Source organism: Nycticebus coucang, chromosome 18 (assembly GCF_027406575.1).
Source record: "Nycticebus coucang isolate mNycCou1 chromosome 18, mNycCou1.pri, whole genome shotgun sequence".
NCBI classification, from domain to species: domain Eukaryota; kingdom Metazoa; phylum Chordata; class Mammalia; order Primates; family Lorisidae; genus Nycticebus; species Nycticebus coucang.
In genome coordinates this window covers 57101537-57116525 of record NC_069797.1, presented here as the reverse complement: position 1 = coordinate 57116525, position 14989 = coordinate 57101537, and the positions used below count along the sequence as shown (strand labels likewise).

The following is a 14989-nucleotide window of genomic DNA, read 5'->3' as shown; positions in this document are numbered from 1 at the left end:
TCATGAAAGGGCATCTTTAACCCTGATGATGACCTACAGATGTAGGAAGGTTAGACTTTCCGGAACCTCAGAGGGCTCTGACTTTTCCCACTGACCTTCCTCCCAGAGGAGGCTTTCTGAGGCAGGCCTCAGGCTCTGCTTGGGTGAAACATAATCTTATGTTCTAAAATTAATGAATTGAAATTACATATATATATATATTTTTTTTTTTGATAAAGCAACTATTCTTTCTACCATAATTTCTACATGGAGCCTTATTTTTAAAACTGAAGTTCTGGGATGGATTCAGATTTACATCTGGAGATAGAAAGTTTTATCTCCAGAACTTTCATAATTCCAAACTGAAACCCTGTGCTCCATAAACAATAAATCCCCCTTCCCCTCAGCCCCCTGTAACCTCTGTTCTACTTTCTGCCTCTATGAATTTGCCTGTCTAGGTAACTCATGTAAATAGAATCACATAGTATTTGTCCTTTTGTGCCTGGTTTATTTCACTTGGCATAATGTTTTCGAAGTTCATCCATGTTGCAACATATGTCAGAATTTCATTCCCTTTAAGGACTGAATAATCATCGATTGTGTGTGTATGTATATGCCACATTTTCTTTGTCCATTCATCTGTCAATGAATATTTCAGTTGTTTATACCTATCAGCTATTGTGAAAACTACTACTATGAATATTGGTGTACATATACCAGTGGAATTCCCTACTTTGAATTCTTTTGTATGTATACCTAGAAGTCAAATTGCTGGGTTATATAACAATTTGAGGAATCATCATACTGTTTTCTACAGTGACTGAACTGCTTAACATTCATATCAGCAATGCACAAAAGTTCCAATATCTTCTTCTTAACAAATAATCCTTGTTACCAATAAAATACTGTTATTTTATGGGTTGTTCTTTTTTGTTGGTGATAGTAGTCATTCTTAAGGGTGTGCAGTGATATCTCATTATGGTTTTGATTTACAGTTCTCTGATGATTAGTGACGTTGAGCATCTTTTCATGTGTTTGCTGACTATTTATATATCTTTTTAAAAGACTGTCTATTAAAACGCTTTGCCCATTTTTAAATTTGTTTGTTTGTTGTTGAGTTGTAGGTGTTCTTTTTAAATTCTAGATATTAATCCACAATGGACACATGATTTGCAAATATTTTTTCCCAGTCTGTGAGTTGCCCTTTTGCTCTCTTGATAGTGTCCTTTTGATGCACAAAAGGTTTGAATTTTGATGAAGTTAATTTTATCTATTTTTTTCTTTTGTGGTCTGTGTTTGTGGTTTCATATCTAAGAAATCATTGCCAAATCCAATGTTATGACGCTTTTCCTTTGTGTTTCATTTAGCCTTTGTGTTGCGGTCTTTGATCCTTTTTTGAGCTAATTTTTGCACCTGGTACAAAGTAAGGGTCCACCTTTTTCTTGTGGATATCCAGTTTTCTCAGCATCATTTCTTGAAAAATCTATTCTTCCTTCTTGAATGATCTTGGTATTGTAGGCAAAAATTATTTGATTTTCTGGGCTCCTTATACTATCCCATTGGTCTGTAACTATGTCTTTATGGGAGAACCAAGCTTCTTTGATTACTGTGGCTTGGTATTAAGTTTTGAAATAGGAAACGTGAATTCTACAACTTTGTTGTCCTTTTTAAAGATTGGCCATTTGAGGATCCTTGAGATCCAATCTAAATTTTAGGATGGGGTTTCATTTCTTTTTTATTTTATTTTATTTTATTTTTTATTTTTATTTATTTATTTTTTTATTGTTAAATCATAGCTGTGTACATTAGTGCAATTGCCTATACCCATTCTAAGATGCACCATAGATGTGACCCCACCTATTACCCTCCCTCCACTAAAACCTCCCCCCTCCCTTCCCCTTCCTTGGCCCTTTCCCCATATTCTTGTGCTATAGTTGGGTTATAGTCTTCATGTGAAAGCTATAATTTAGCTTCATAGTAGGGCTGAGTACATTGGATACTTTTTTTTCCATTCCTGAGATACTTTGCTAAGAAGAATATGTTCCAGCTCCATCCATGTAAACATGAAAGAGGTAAAGTCTCCATCTTTCTTTAAGGCTGCATAGTATTCCATGGTATACATGTACCACAATTTGCTAGTCCATTCGTGGGTTGATGGGCACTTGGGCTTCTTCCATGACTTAGCAATTATGAATTGGGTTGCAATAAACATTCTGGTACAGATGTCTTTGTTATATTGTGACTTTTGGTCTTCTGGGTATAAACCTATTAAAGGAATTATAGGATCGAATGGCAGGTCTATTTTTAGGTCTCTAAGTATTCTCCAAACATCCTTCCAGAAGGAACGTATTAGTGGGCATTCCCACCAGCAGTGTAGAAGTGTGCCTTTTCCTCCACATCCACGCCAACATTTCTGGTTTTGGGATTTTGTTATGTGGGCCACTCTTACTGGGGTTAGGTGATATCTCAGAGTAGTTTTGATTTGCATTTCTCTGATGATTAAGGATGATGAGCTTTTTTTCATGTGTTTGTAGATTGTGCGTAGGTCTTCTTTAGAGAAGTTTCTCTTCAAGTCCCTTGCCCACCCTGAGATGGGGTCACGTGTTCTTTTCTTGTTAATACGTTTGAGTTCTCTGTGGATTCTGGTTATTAGACCTTTATCGGAGGTATAACCTGCAAATATTTTCTCCCATTCTGAGGGCTGTCTGCTTGCTTTACTGACTGTGTTCTTGGCTGTGCAGAAGCTTTTTAGTTTGATCAGGTCCCAGTAGTGTATTTTTCATACTGCTTCAATTGCCTGGGGAGTCCTCCTCATAAAATATTCACCCAGGCTGATTCCTTCAAGAGTTTTCCCTGCACTTTCTTCAAGTATTTTTATAGTTTCATGTCTTAAGTTTAAATCTTTTATCCAGTGAGAGTCTATCTTAGTTAATGGTGAAAGGTGTGGGTCCAGTTTCAATCTTCTACAGGTTGCCAGCCAGTTTACCCAGCACCATTTGTTAAATAGGGAATCTTTTCCCCACTGAATGTTTTTAATCGGCTTGTCAAAGATCAAATAATGGTAAGTAGCTGGATCCATCTCTTGGTTCTCTATTCTGTTCCAGACATCTACTTCTCTGCTTTTGTGCCAGTACCATGCTGTTTTGATCACTATGGATTTATAGTACAGTCTCAGGTCTGGTAGCGTGATTCCTCCTGCTTTGTTTTTATTTCTGAGTAATATCTTGGCTATTCGAGGTTTTTTCTGATTCCATATAAAATGAAATATTATTTTTTCAAGATCTTTAAAGTATGACAATGGAGCTTTAATAGGAATTGCATTAAAATTATATATTGCTTTGGGCAGTATGGACATTTTAACAATGTTGATTCTTCCCAGCCATGAGCATGGTATGTTTTTCCATCTGTTAACATCTTCGGCTATTTCTTTTCTTAGAGTTTTGGGTTTTCATTTCTGAAAAAAATTTTATATGTGATTTTTATAAGGATTACATTGAATCTGTAGATTAGATTGTTTTGGCTAGTATTGTCATCTTAATAATAGCAAATCCTCTAATCCATGAACATGGGATGTCTTTCCGTTTGTCTATGTCTTCTTTAGTTTCTTTCAGTAATGTTATGAGTATACCCATCTTTTGCTCCTTAGTTAAGTTTATTCCTACATATTCTATTTCTTTTGATGTTATTATAAATATCTTTTTTAAATTTTCTTTTAAGATTGCTAATTGCCAGTGTAGAGAAATGAGACTTGACAATTTAATTTTAACAGCATATGACCTTGATTATAGATACATTTTTGACTTATGACTTACAGAACTTTAAGGTAATAAATTTGTGTTGTTTTAAGTCACTAACTTTGTGATAATTTATGATGACACAATAGGAAATGAATACAGCTCTCATCTATTGAATATCTATTGCAGGTTAGGTCAAATAATAGGAACTTATGTCACTCTTCATAACAATGTTGGAAGTTAAGCTCATTTTACAGATGTGAGAACTGAGCTTTGGAAATTTGATCAAAATCATAATTGGTTATTAGCAATTAAAGGATTTGAACTAGGTTCTATTTATAGTTGCCCATAACACACTACTATAAAGTATGGAGAATGGTTTTTAAAAATCAAAGCAGAATGAATACATACAGGTCAATGCCATTCTTTAAAGTTGTCTCCTCTGTGCACATTTCAACTAATTTTTGGCAACTCTCTTTAGAAACTGGCTTTAGAGTCAATTATAAGTCACAATCATAAGGAGGTTTTTTTTGTTTGCTGTGTAAATGATATTTGATTTTCCACCTCATTCAAGGTTTCTTTTTGAACAGCTTCAAACAAGTCAGACCCATCTTCAAAGTATAAAGTTTTGCTAAGAATAAACTGGATGTGAAAAAGATATGGACTTTGCCAAAAGTCTCAAAACATGCTTTGAATAGAGGTATCATGCTGGAACAGAGAAAAATTCTTGCCAGAGACAAATCTGACAGGATTTGTAAATTCTGCCATGTTGTCTAAAAACCAAAAGTCTCAATCTGTTTAGCTTGGCCACAATTTTGTAAATAAGAATGTTCTACCTTTCCTAAACACTTCCATGTGGCCTTTAAACTGTTTCCAGGTGCTCTGTCATCTTCATCAAACACACTTCATAGGAGTTGTTCTCAGCCTGGTCTATGATTTGTAATCACCCAGGGAACATAAATAATTTTGAGGACAGAGTTTACCCTCAAAATGTCTGATTTATAATAACTGGTCTGGAATTTAGCCTGACCACTGGGAGTTTCAGAGTGATGAGACCTAAATGAGTCAGGGTAAGACCTACTTAGCAGAACCTGGTTTCTAGTTCTGACTTACTCTCTTGACATCTGTGTGTCTTTGGACAAGACACATGGCTTCTCTGAGCTTTATTTTCCTCACGGGTGGAGAGGAGATAACCATCTCTTCTCTACTTTGTTTATTTACTTGCCAAGAGGAATATAGACAATTGTGTTTATGAAAACACTGTAAACAAGATACTTTAATTAAGGTTATTAGTAATTTTGGTTATTGCTGGCTCCAACACAGAGCTAAGCTTCTTGAGGGTAGAAATGTACAATTATCTTTTTTTGTTTTTTGGTTTTATGCCTAAGAGTAGAATTTATGTCCTGTGTTCTTGTCTTTCAACCACCAATGTTTTTTTTGAAACCCAGTTCTGCACGAGGAGTGTGTGTTCTTCTCAGCATCATTTGCTATTTGTTGTCCACAGGCTCATCTTATGATGAGGGAGTGGGTTCCTTCTCAGTTGGCTGGGTTATTTGGCTTCTCTACTGGTCTCTGGTTACCTATTTTGTGGGTTTCTGGGCTGTCCTGATCTAAACTTTTGGCCTACTGTGCACATAACTCTTGGACATCTGAATTTTTCCTGGACTTAGCTCCAGGATATTTTGTTGATTATTTTCCCCTTTTTGCCCTGCAAATACTGTATTTGCTATTGTAGAGAGCTGGTACACTTGATCTCCTCCTGATATCTAGAGTCAAAGCCACCACTTGAGTTCTTGCAGCCTGAGGCTGCTGTAGTATCTATAGGAAGAGTGGCAGTGTTGTCTAGGAGTGCCCAGTGTTTCCTTCTGTAAAGCTCATCCCACTACTTCCAGGAGTCATACTTCATGAGATGCTTATAGGACGTGTTAATTCTTAACTCCCAGTTTACTAAGGAGTAAAGTCATGCACAGGAGGCCTAGGTGTTTGTTCAACCTCTTGCTCATACCTAGCATTGGAAGCTATGATCTCTTTTCTACATTTTCTCCCAGCTCCTGTGTTTTCTCCCCACCTGGCCTATATCAGTGTCTTATCTCTCTAACTCACAGTAAGTGATGGGCATACCTGAGTTTGTTTACTATAAAATCATTTTGGACAAATTCAATTTCTACCCAACATCTCAGATTTTTCATCTCCGATACATGGTGACAACAATGGAATCCAGATACCCAGGGTTTATGGTGAGGATGAAATGCTACGTGTGAAGGTATCCAGTAGACTTTGTACAACTAGAAAGTTATCTATTGATATTCATTTACTTACTATCTCACTATTTAGGTACTAGATTTGTCCTCTATAAATTCAGCTCCTTCTAGTGTTAGAATTCTTTGATTCTAGGAAACTGAATGGAATTCCGAGGTAGACTTTTTCAGGGTTGAAAATTCAAGGTTAGAAGGGTGGGCTTTCCCCCGTGTTTCAAATCACCTTAGGTCAAATGGTTATGCATTTTCATTGCTTGGTTGTTAAAAAAATTCAATCTAATTTTCCATCTAGACATATCAACCGCCTATGTGAAAGGATGGTTGTTTCCCTGTGGAGAAAAGTGAATGGGTGAGACTGAGGAGAGGAAGGTACCATAGAGAGTAGCCGGGTACACAAAGGCTAATGCAGAGAGGCCTTTGGAGGACTGATGGGGCATGGAGAGGGTGGGAACCATGGCTCCAAAAGGGACCAAAAGGAAAAAGTACAATGTGAAGGAAAACGAGTGGCATGAATCTAAGATTTTCTTTCTATCACAAACCCAGAGAAGCCTCAGTGTCAAATAAGAGGTTTTGTCTTCAAACCTCTTATTTGTGCTTAGGTGTTCAGATCAGAAGTCAGAAGGCTGAGTTGCTGAAGTCTTTGCTGCACCACTTTTTGGCTACATCTTGCACAATTTTTGAGACTTTCTCAATGTGTTTCTTTATCTGTAAAGTGGTAATAATAGGCCAAGCTCAACAGGGTTGTTGAGAGGATCAAATGAGAATCACGCCAATGAGTTAGCTTCTTGTTTGGCACCTAATAAGTATTCAAGGGTACCATCATCAGCATCAACAGCAATGCTGCCATCGAGTTCATTATTATTATGCTTGCCCAGAGCCGTAAGGCTGGAAGATTTCCATAGGTTGTGGGGTCTGTTTCAATGCCAGTACCAGAATGGTGGTGCTTCTCAAGAATCACGCCAAATAAGAAGCAAACCAAAAAGATCAGGAACTAAGCAGAGAAGGTATCAGAGATGGCAATGGTCATCTTCCAACTTCGTTTCCAGCCACTAAGTTAACGTCAAAACTTGCATTTTTGTTGATAAACATATGAGTAGGGTCTGTGCCCCTAGTGCTTACAAGGTGAGTGAGGTTTGCTTGCCACTGGCTTGGCATGAGCAATGTGCCCAGGCAACTACTCAACAAAGTAGAATTTCCACAAAATACTTTATCTGAGTCATCTGGAGCCAACAATAGGAAGGCTGAAATTTATAGAAAGAGTCATTATTGCTCTCTATGCAAAGTGTGTTCACAGATAATATATTCCTTAACTTTCACAGAAAACCCTTTGCAGAGAATAGTTCACAAGAGCGATAGGGCATGGAGGGGGGATAGCCAGCATTATTATGATGTCAACTTAAGAGATGAGAAAGATGAGACTGATAAAAGAAAATTCATGTCTCTGAGCTCGTATTCTAGGTAAGGAAGTAAATCCAATTTATTTAATTTCCAATCTGTGTTTTTTGGAATAACATCAGCAAGATGATGGAATAGGAAGCCCCCATTGGTGCTCTGATTGAACAATAATATGCAGTTCCATCCCTATTTATGAGAAATTCAATAACTATTTGAGAGGTTCTTGCACACTGGGTGAGTGTAAAACAGTCAAATAAAGGCTGGTGGAAGATTTTAGACAGCTTCTCACATTAAGCCCAAAACCTCTTGCCTTCCCCCTCCCCCTGCTCTCTAGTATAGAGTCCTATGATCAGGAGGAAACTCCAAGCTTGTCTATGGGGAGGGAAGGAAAGGACTGGACTATACATGCAACATTCAGATTTTTCTGGGCTGCTAAAGCACTAGTTTCTGAATTACCTATCTTAGAGCATAGATTAGACCCCAAATACACCAGATGTTGGAGTCATTGAGAACAAAGATGGCATCTGAACTATCTTAATAACACTCACCACAGATCCTTCCCCTGGCCCAATGCAGAGTCAGGCAGTGAAAAACTCTTGATCTCTGGTCCTTTCTGGGGAGACAAAGGGTTGGACTGTGTCCAATATCCTGAATTTTCTGGGGACTGCCTGAGGGATGGTGGAACCTGGCATACTCAAGATGCTTGGAGGCTGCAAAGAACAAATATGTTTTAGATTAGCGCAGAGAGTTGACAGCCTCTAGAATCTCTGGCTAGAGAGATTGGTGAGGGTGTATTCATATAGGAGGCCAGTCCACGAAGAAAGGAAAAGGTGACTTTTTTGTCTCATACATAGATACCAGTACAGAGTCATGGAAAATGAAGAAACAGAGGAATATGTCCCAAAGAAAGGTATGAAATAATACGTATGAGTAATGTGGAGAGCCTTTCAGATAAAGTCACCATGCATACAAAGATAGCTCTGAGCACCTCATTCTGGGTTTTATGTTCTTGGTGAATCTGAGGTATTATGCTTTATATTTATGCTTAACATTTCCAACTGGACTATCGCTCTTGTCAACTATTCCCTACAAAATTATCCTTTAGAGAAATAGAGCTGTATAATTTACCTGAAGGAGAATTCAAAATGATCATCATAAAGATGCTCTAATGGGGGTGTTTGTTCTGTGGCCTGTGGGCCACATGCTGATTTTGTGAGAACTTTCTTTGCTTATCTGTGGTGTCAGATATCACAAAAAGTGGTACAGACAATTTTTCCTTTTTTGATAATCAGCTTTCTGATTAAATACACAGTATCTATGTATTTAATGTGTGGCCAAGACAACATTTATTCTTGCATTGTATAGCAGAGAAAGAAAAAAAATGTTGGACACTCCCCTCCCCCACTGTGATGTCAGGTGAACAATATACAAAGTGAGTATTTCAACAAGGAGATATAAAATCAAAAAAGGTATCAAACAAATCATGGTGAAAAATACAATAACTGAACTATAGAATACAATACAATAACTGATCAATAGAACAATAAATCAAGCAGAGGACAACATCAGTGAACTCAAAGACTTGCCCTTGGAAATTATCCAGTCAGAAGATCAAAAGGAAAAAAGGAGTAAAAAGGAGTAAATAATGCTGAAGAGACTAATGACAATGGGATATCATTAAGCAGACTGCTATACATATTATGGAAGGCTCAGAAGGAGAGAAGAGAGAGAAATGGCACAAATCTTATTCAAAGAATCAGTGGACCCAAACTCTCAAAACTGAGAAAGAAAATAAACATCCAAGTGTCCAAACCCAGTGAATCCCAAATAAGATAAACAGAAAGAAATTAACAGTGATATACATTATAATTAAAGTGTTAGAAATCAAAGAGAGAATTTTGAAAGCAGCAAGAGAAAAATCACTCATCAGGTACAGATTAACCTCAAAATTGAGAAAGAAAATGAAAATCCCTTGATTTTAGAGTCCCTCTTATTATCTTCAGTGATAACGAGAAGTAGATCATGCAGTCCCTGAATGACTGCCTGGCCAGCTACCTGGAGAAGGTGCGCCTGCTGGAGCAGGAGAACACAGAGCTGGAGAGCTGCATCCAGGAGCACAGCCAGGTGCAGGAGCTCTTGGTGTGCGCCAACTACCAGTCCTACTTCTGCACCATCGAGGACCTCCAGCAGAAGGTGAGGGATGGGCCATGTAGGGGCCCAAGAGCAGGTGGCTTTCTTTGAACAATATGACATTCTCAAGTTCAAGGGCCCCTCACAACAGAAATTTCTTTTCAGATTCTGTATGTCAAGTCTGAGAATGCCAGGTGGTCAAGATTGGCAATGCAACACTGGCCTGTGATGACTTCAGAACCAAGTATGTTGATCCAGAAGACTTTTTGATCTGGAAGACCAAGGTCCCTGTGGCTACTTCATGGGCACATGGGCATCATGTTGCCTAGAAGGGAAGAAGGATTCACTTGTCCTTTCTTATTTCTCCTCTTAAGGCAGACTGCATAACACCACTTTCAAACAGGGGTCTACACCCACGTACTGTCGACTCTTCAGTCTATACTATTCTTTCTGGAAGAGCTTCTTAAGTTCAGAGATTGAAATGAGTTCTTTTTGGGGGAATGGATTAGTTTGTAGTATTTTAAACAACAAAATTGAGAGCAGAGTGAGAGACATGTCATGTGTTCGTGTGGTGTTAGGTGAGATAGGGGACCTCTCCAACCTGTCTGGGCATACCTTGAGAGAAACATAGGGAAGAAACAAGGCAGAAAACAGTATAAATTCCAAAAGATCCTAGCAAGATACAGGAGAGGAAGGAGGGGCTTATTTCCTGGCTCATCCTCTGATCTGTGTTCAGGTATGAGATGGAGCTGTCCCTGTAGCAGCTGGTGGAGTCAGACATCAATGGCCTGTGGGGGTCCTGGACCAGCTGACTCTGTGCAAGTCTGACCTGGAGGCCCAGGTGGAGTCCCTGAGGGAGGAGCTTCTCTGCCTCAAGAAGAACCATAAGGAGGTGAGAAGAACCAGAGACACACAATCTTCTGAGTTGAGTGTGGCATGGGCAGTCAGGAGGCCGTCACTGTGTGGTTGCTTGGCCTGGGCCCTTCTCTGCAGAAGTCAAGGTTGGCTCAGAGAAGGACAATGCTAGACCCAGGTGAAGGAGTGGGTGATCCGCTAACTGTCAAGCAACTGGAGAAGGTTTGGCAGGGGTGGGACTCAGCTCATTGCTGGTCACTGTGAAGTCCTGAATTTGAGGGTGGAGATGGAGGAAAAAAGAGAAATAAGACACAATCTCTCCCTTTCAAGAGTTCACAGTGTGGTGTGGAGAGACAGCCATGTACACACAGTGACACAAAGAAGGCAGGGAATAAGCAGCAGGTGAGATGGACCAGCAGCTTGCTCTAGAAGTGAGCCAGCTGCCAGAGAGGAGGTGGGCTCAGCTCAGCTGCTAGGAGAAGTCTTTCAGTCCTTGGGTGTTTCAGCTGGGGGAGGGGCTGAGCAAAGGCACAGGAGCGGCTGAGTAGGGCATATCTGAGGATGGCTGGGGACACACAGTACCTCAGGAATGTGGGATGTGATGAGATGTAAGGTAGGACTTGTACCTGCCAAATTGTACCTTAATCTTATGGGAAATGTGACATTTCAGCTTTTTTGGGAAAGGTATTGATGTGATCCCTATTCAGGTTTACTGGTACTCTGTGAAATGTGTTAATCTTTGGGAATGATCAGGATGTATGTATATTTCAGTGCTTTTTTTGCAGGGTTGTGCACACTTTCTTAGAGCAGGAAGATAGCAGATCCACTGCTGTGGGTCATTCTTTCCCCTTTCTCCATCAGGAAGTCAACTGTCTGAGCGCCCAGCTTGGAGACCGCCTCAATGTGGAGGTGGATGCTGCTGCCACTGTGGACCTGAACCAGGTTCTGAACAAGACCAGGAGTCAATACAAGACTCTGGTGGACACCAACTGCAGGGAAGTGGAGGAATTGTTCACCAGGCAGGTGGGCATCTAAGCATGTGGCCATTCAGCCCCCAAGAAGCCCCAGGGCCCTTGAGGCAGAGTCTAATCCTGTCTCTTCCCCTTGGTGGAGGAGGAGCTGAACAAGCAGATGGTGTCCAGCTTAGAGAAGTTGTAGTCCTGCCAGGCAGAGATCATCAAGCTGAGATGCACAGTCAATACCCTGGAGATTGAGCTGGAGGCCCAGCACAACCTGGTGAGTGTGGCTCAGACCTGCTGGAGAACAGGGGGAAGTTGGGGAGGTGGGGTCATGGAGAGGTGGGGTCATGGGTATGGCCTCTGGGGCACACAGTCTTCTTAGCTTTGAGATCTTGGGACTTCTTTGGAACCCCATGGAGAAACCCCAAGGAGCAGCTATATGGTATTTGGTCCCCTGTTTATCACCAGAAAACTCCTTGGAAAACATGCTGACAGAGAGTGAAGCCTGCTACAGCTCCCAGCTGGCCCAGGTGCAGTGCATGGTGACCAATGTGGAGGCCCAGCTGGCGGAGATCCGCTGTGACCTGGAGTGGCAGAACCAGGAGTACCAGGTGCTGCTGGACGTGCGGGCCCAGCTGGAGTATGAGATCAAGACATACCGGGGCCTGCTGGAGAGTGAAGACTGCAAGTGAGTACCTAGCTACCCTGTTTCCTTATTTTAAGGTGTGCTCCCAAAGATGCGCTAGGTCTTATTTTCAGGGGACGTCTTATCTTTCCTGTAAGTAGGTCTTATTTTCGGAGGATGTCTTATTTTCGGGGAAACAGGGTAGGTGTCTGAGGATGCTGCACACGTGAGTGTTCTGCTCAGTTGGGCACTGTGCTAAGGTTGTATAGCTTGCCAAGGAAATTTGCTTTCATTCTAGAGATGCTCAACAGAACTCGTAAAATATAACATGGGTATCATTTCAAGCCAAAAATGGTTTGCTAGCAAGAATTATTTGATATATAAACTCTACAGCCAAGTCTGTACAGTGCATTCTACTGGGCTGATATGTATGATCTCATGCTATGCAGTTAATGCCTTAGTTTTTATAATCCTGCATTGTGGAGGGGGCGCACCTCTACACACATAAGGGGGTGCCTTATTTAGCTTCATGTTAATAATTATCACTAGGTAGCCTGGATGACTATTTCCCTTATAGTTGAGGTGAAGGAACTGGGCTTGGAGAAGGTAACCTTGCTCAAGGTCACCAGCTAGGAATGGCCAGTTCTGAGAGAAGTCAGGGTTTCAGAGTCTTTGTCTAGCACCTTGGCACCCTATGACTGGGAGGCCATTAGTGATGGCATTTAGCTGTGTAGGTGGGAGCCTGCACCTTCTCTAGGTGGGGCCAAGTCCTGGTGTGCTTTGCACTCCTTTGGTCTCTCTTGTAAATGGTTTTGAATCTGCCTCCACTCACTTTTTACATTATTCTTTTGTCTCCAGGCTGCCCTGCAACCCTTGTGCTACAACCAATGCGTGCGGCAAGCCGATCCGGTCTCTCATCCACAGTCCCTGTACCCCCTGTACCTCCTGCCCCCTTCATTCCCTGTGCCCCATGTCCCTGCTGTGGACCCTGCAATCCTTCGTGCGTTAGAACCCAGGGGAAGCCAGATGTGGGAGGATGTGGGTCCAGAGCTACCGAGCTTGCACCAGGCTGAGCTCATTCAATGACAATGAATACACAGTATGCTGGACTGGCCCCTCTAAGGCAGTAGAGAAACACCCCTGAAGCCTCCAGCCTCGCCCTTGCCTTCCCAGAGTCTGCTCCTACCTTGGCCTGTCCAGATATTTCTCTGCTGTGCCAGCCAACGGCCCTCCCTTTTAACCTTCTAATAAACGTGATTTCCCTGGCAAAGTAGATGCTGTTCTCATTGATATTCATTTGTTTCAATGTGCTCATCACTCTCATACTCTATAAAAAGCCACTTGAAAGATGGCCATAAATGGTCTGACTCTTGGGTATAAGAGCCATTTCATGCCTGAGCAGATGGCTGGCCTGGCGCCTTGGACCCACGGGTGAGGCAGACAGGCTGGTGGGAAGGAGGGTGGGATGGTTGCAATGCTGCTGTCCCTGTCTCCTCTTGACCATTCTGGAATTTTTCCCTTGATCTGAATGTCTCCCAGAGCTGCTTGTGTCCAAATGTTAATGGAGGAGGCACAAGTGAGCTGGGGAGTGGGGAGGGGGGCTGGAAGGAGGCTCTGGAAAACTCATCTTCATCCCCTAGGAGTTCTGGGTCCAGTGCTTTATCATTCTGGGTTATCATAGGTCTAGATGGTCCCACCAAAGGGACCTTCTGGCTTGCCCTGCCATGCCCAGGACTTCCTTCTTTTCCTTGTGTGGGTTGATGAAAGCAGACGATAGCCAATTGTCAGCCTGGGCTACCATCTGCTTTCTGCCCCTTCTAGAATGTCGGTCTTAGAGACCCCATCAACTCTTCCTTTGTAAACGTTAGTCTTTCTCAGTTAAATCCATTTGATACCTGTTGAGTACTTACTTTGTGCAGACTGTATGAGGTGGGGTGAGAAGATACACATGGTTCCTGGCTGCAAGTTATTCACAATTTGTTCAAGGGGAAAAAACTAGTCCCCAAGTAGCACCATAGTAAGTCTGAGGCCCCTGCACTGTGAATAACTACCTGGGTGCTAGAAGTTTGTCAAGAAAGGGCATTTTTAATCCCAGTGATGACCTATGGAGGGCATACTTCCCGGAATGTCTGAGGGCTCTGACTTTTCCCATTGACCTTCCTCCCACATGAGGCTTTCTAAGGCAGGTATCAGACTATACCTGAGTGAAACATGGATTTTGTATTGTAAAATTAATGAATTGAAAGTTTATGTATATATGTATATTTATGTTTTTGATAAAGCAACTATTCTTTCTCCCACAATTTCTACCTTGAGTTTTGTTTTTAAAACTGAAGTTCTGGGATGGATTCAGATTTCCACACTTTGCCACTTGGCTTGTGAGAAGCCTCTGACCAGGGAATTTGAGGAATCATCATGCTGTTTTCTACAGTGGCTGAATGGTCTAACATTCATACCAGCCATGCACAAAAGTTCCAATTTCTCCACATCTTTGTTAACAGTAAAATTCTGTGATTTTGTTGGGTTTTTGTTGATGATAGTAGTCATCTTAACAGGTGTGCAGTGATGTCTCATTATGGTTTTGATTTACATTTCACTGAGGATTAGTTATGTTGAGCATCTTTTCCTGTGCTTATTGGCCACTTGTATATCTTTTTTTTGAGAAATGTCTATTTAAATTCTTTGCCTATTTTTTAATTTGTTGTGTGTTTGTTGTTGAATTGTAGGAGTTATTTATAAATTCTGGGTCTTAATCCTCACCAGATATATGATTTGCAAATATTTTATCCCAGTCTATGAGTTGACCTTTTGCTCTCTTGATAGTGTCCTTTTGAAGCACAGAAGGTTTGAATTTTGATGAAGTTCATTTTATCTATTTTTTTCTTTTGTGGTCTGTTTTTTGGTTTCAAATCTAAGAAATCATCGCCAAATCCAGTGTTATGAAGCTTTTCCTTTGTGTTTCATTTAGCTTTTGTTTTGAGGTCTTTGATCCTTTTCTGAGTGAATTTTTTCCCATGGTCCACTTCTTTCTTGTGGATATCCAGTTTTAGCAGC

The 14989-nt window shown here is 41.0% G+C and overlaps 1 pseudogene; it reads left to right on the top strand.

Moving 5' to 3' along the window:
• The first annotated feature begins 9388 nt into the window (after positions 1 to 9388).
• Positions 9389 to 13087, top strand: LOC128570513 (keratin, type I cuticular Ha1-like; annotated as a pseudogene).
• Positions 13088 to 14989: the final 1902 nt, after the last annotated feature.